This window comes from Egretta garzetta, unplaced genomic scaffold, assembly GCF_000687185.1.
Source record: "Egretta garzetta isolate BGI_Z169 unplaced genomic scaffold, ASM68718v1 scaffold495, whole genome shotgun sequence".
NCBI lineage: Eukaryota > Metazoa > Chordata > Aves > Pelecaniformes > Ardeidae > Egretta > Egretta garzetta.
In genome coordinates, this window is record NW_009259866.1 from 324,226 (window position 1) to 327,876 (window position 3,651).

General features: G+C 48.3%; 1 protein-coding gene across 1 annotated transcript in view; it reads left to right on the forward strand.

Moving 5' to 3' along the window:
* The first annotated feature begins 458 nt into the window (after window positions 1–458).
* LOC118452423 (prostate stem cell antigen-like) overlaps window positions 459–3,651 on the forward strand; it is a 15,657-nt gene continuing 12,464 nt past the window's right edge. Inside the window, exon 1 of the transcript XR_004842191.1 lies at window positions 459–747. The gene's annotated coding sequence lies outside the window, so the exon portion shown is untranslated. The remainder of the gene's footprint in view (window positions 748–3,651) is intronic.

Here is a 3,651-nt window from a genome sequence, read left to right on the forward strand (position 1 = left end):
CCTTTTGAAATTCTTCCTTTTTTTAAATTTAAAAAAAAAAAAAAAAAACACCCACCCCCCAAAAACCCCAACAAATTGCAAAAAGGGTAGATCTGGTTTCAGGCAAAACCAGAAGTGGTACCTTCCCCTGTAACTTCTTGGGTTACTAATGTGCTTTTCATAAAAGCCTGCTGTTCATATTGGTTGGGAGGAGACCCAAAGGCAAATTTAGCAAGAAAAAAAGCTGGCTGTTCATGCTGATGCTGGGATGGGCTTAGGGCTGCTCTAGTTACATGATGACGCTTAAAAAAAACAGCTTCTGGGTGCTGGAGAGCTTGTCTCCCTGCCTGCAGGCTGGAGATGTCCTGCACTGTGTGATGACACAAGGAGAGCACTGATACTGTGGTGGTTTGATAAGATAAACCTCTGGGTGGTAAGAGGTAGTGAGAAGTTCCTCTTATCTTGCTTTAGCATCCCTTGCCTGTGCCCAGCCTCTTCCCAGAAATGCTAAGGTTGGGAGGGCCTCTGGAGGGCTTGAGTCCAACCTCCTGCTCCTTTCTCTCTGCACCTCCCAGGAGAGTCTGTCTCTGGTCTCTCTATAGCCACCCCCCATTAAATGGCTGAAGGCAACAGCATGGGGTCATTCAGCCCCACATCTGGGACTTTGCTGAACTTCATGAGCTTCTCTGAACTTCACCTTCCACTGAACTGGTGGCTGGTGCCTGCTGAGGCTTGGAGGGATGTGGTAGGAACTTGTGGCTGAAGGAGGTAGGATCATCTCAATCTGTAGTTTGGGGAGGTGTACAAGCAATGCTTCTCTCTGCATAGGAAGTTTTTTGAGCATCTGCAGGCTCTGATGGGGCTCTCTCTGCCTGCTCCTTCTGCATCAGCATCCTGGAGAGATGGGAACATAAAGCCTGCACATTGATACCTTTTGCAGGCACTAAAGCCCTTGGACCAAGCCGTGCTCATCAGAAACCTTCCCACGTCGTGCTTTCTCCTGGGGATGAGTCAAGCTCTTGACGCACGGCCAACGGATTATTGATCCTCACTGATGGAAAAAAAAGTGCATCAGCCTCCTGTTTCCCAGAGCCACTTTCCATAGCGGTTGGGGTTGGCAGCACTGCTCCCCTGCTTGCCAGGGCCGTGTGGGGTGGCGAAGGGGTGCTGGTGGGCGATCTGAGGAAAGGCAGCCATCAAAGCTCAATGACAGGGCCTTGGCTCACCCGTAGGTGGTTCAGATAGGCTTTTGGCTGACTCATCTTAATGGGAGCAGAGAGGGAAGTGGGTGTGATGAAAACTCCTGGGGCAGGAGTATTTGTTGTTGAATGGCTGCTTGTGCTCTGCATCTGCTCCCTGGTGAGTGATCAGAGTAAGGGGAAAACAAACAGCTCTAGCCTGGCAGACATGTGAGAGGTGGGAAACCCCTGGGGGGATGCGAGGAAGAAAAATGTGAAGGGTTTCCAGAGGGGTTTTCCTCCTCTCCCTTCTTCCCTTGAGGTCTGAGGTTGCAAAAATATATAAAAAAAGGGGGGTAGGGGGGAAATAGAACAGAAACTTTCAAGGGAATGCTTTTGTTGGTATGAGAGGAAAGGGGTAGAACAGCGTTTAAGTTGAGCCTATCACTGCTGTGCTTCAGGCTCTATATCCTAAAACAAGGAAGGGAGGCATTTCCTTTTCCAACAGGGTTTAGCAAGAGAGAAGATAATGTCTGTGGTTTGGCATAAATAAAACATGTGCTTAAGGAGCTCCCTGAGTTTACACAGTTGTAGTCTGTGTCCATCAACAGTCAGCCAAGTTCAGCCTGCTGTAAAATAAGCTCAAATTGGACAGACATCGGCCTTCGCCATGTGTTTGTAAATGCGGAGCCGCTGCTGCCAAGGGAGAGTGGCTGCAAAGGAAAGCACATGATTAACCTATGAGAAATTAGATCCCTGTGATAAAATGAAGGATGATCTAACGAGGGTCAGAGGAAGGGCTTCCAAGGCAAGGATAATACTCCAGGACATCGGGTTTGTGCCCTGTGAAGGAGAACTGGGACTTGCTCCCTGCAGCCATGGAGGAGGGATGGCTGCCCGTGGCGGGTGTCCCACAGGGAATGAGACCCATAGGCTGGTTCTTCCTTCAGCTTCTTTTTAGCTATAGTAGTAAATTTTTTGGTCAGCTGAGCATGTGTTATTCAAAAGAAAACAAAGAATCAGGAAGAGCTCAGCTCAGCTGAGCCTGTCCCAAGCTCTGAGAGTGGCTTCTCTAGACCTTAATCCTGAGCTGCTGCAAGCTGGGGCATGAGGAATTCCAATAGATAATATTCTTAATCCAAGTCTGGATTAAGATGCAGTTATGAGTGGTAGGCTTATTTCTGAGTCAAACCATTGAATAACTGCTTTCACAGCTGTAGGAGGGCTCATGAGTTCCTTCTGCTGCCATGAGCCTGAGAAGAGCATGATGCAAGGAACCCATTGGTTCCCTGGGGCTGTCCTGTATTGCTGGAGGGAAGGTGAAGCAGATAGCTGATGCCTTTCAGAAAAAAAAAAAAAAATACCAAAAATGCCATGTCTGGCTTGGTGGATTGCATCCAGACCACCTCATCTCTTGTAAAACAGGGCAGATGATTTATCTGCCAAGCTGGGTCAGATGAGGAAGTCTCTAAGCCCTTCCCATGGGTCACGTATACAAGGATGAGCTCTTTGGTTGTTTATTTTGTGTTGTTTTGGGTTTTTTTTTCAAAGCTGTTCTGTGTAATCTCTTCCGTCTATTTCTCAACCCATAACTGAACCCTTCAACTCCCAAAAGCTTAGTTTGCCAAAGTGAAAAAGAATGGGGTGGCAATTATCTCAACCAGCTTTAATTAGAGCTCGCATTTCCTTCTTGGTAGTCCCCCAGGCAGAAACAGTTCCTGAGTTCCCATAGTTCATTCCTGGTGTTGCAAACCCCACTTTTGTGGGAAACAGGACCTGGAGGGGGGGTTTTAAATCTCTACTACTCCCTTTCCTGTGCACCCTTGGACCCAGAACTGTCCTTGTTCCTGCATGCACAAGCCTTCTCCACAAAAAACAGTCATGGGTTGACTTTGAGTGCCTGTGAAAGCCAATTCTGCTGGCTGCCTTTCCAGGGAGGCTGAGATTTGAAGGCGGTGAGGGGAAGATGACCCAGCAGGTCTGGCCTTTCTTCTTAGCCCAGGCACATGTAACAATCCCTGTTTTTTGGGGGTTGTGTGTTGGTGTTTGTTTTTTGGTTTTTTTTTTTTTTTTTAAATTAGGCTTTTCTTCCTTCTCCCTTTGGACCCTGTATTGGATGGCTACAGCCTCATGTCTCATCCAGCTTTCTGCTTCATCCCCATGTCTTCTATCATAGAATCATTCAGGTTGGAAAAGCCCTTTAAGATCATCAAGCCCAACCATTACCCTAACCCTGCCATCCCACCACTAAACCCTGGCCCTGGCCCTAAGTCTGCCCGGCTTTTAAATCCCCCCAGGGATGGGGCCTCGACCCCTTCCCTGGGCAGCCCCTTCCAGTGCTTGACAACCCTTTCAGTGAAAAAAATTTTTCTAATGTCCAGCCTAAACCTGCCCTGGTGCAACTTGAGGCTGTAATTATCTTGGCTGCCCTGCAACTTCTGATGATGCCCTCAGAGGTAGGAGCCACGGGGAACCACAAAGGAGGCAAGCCCGG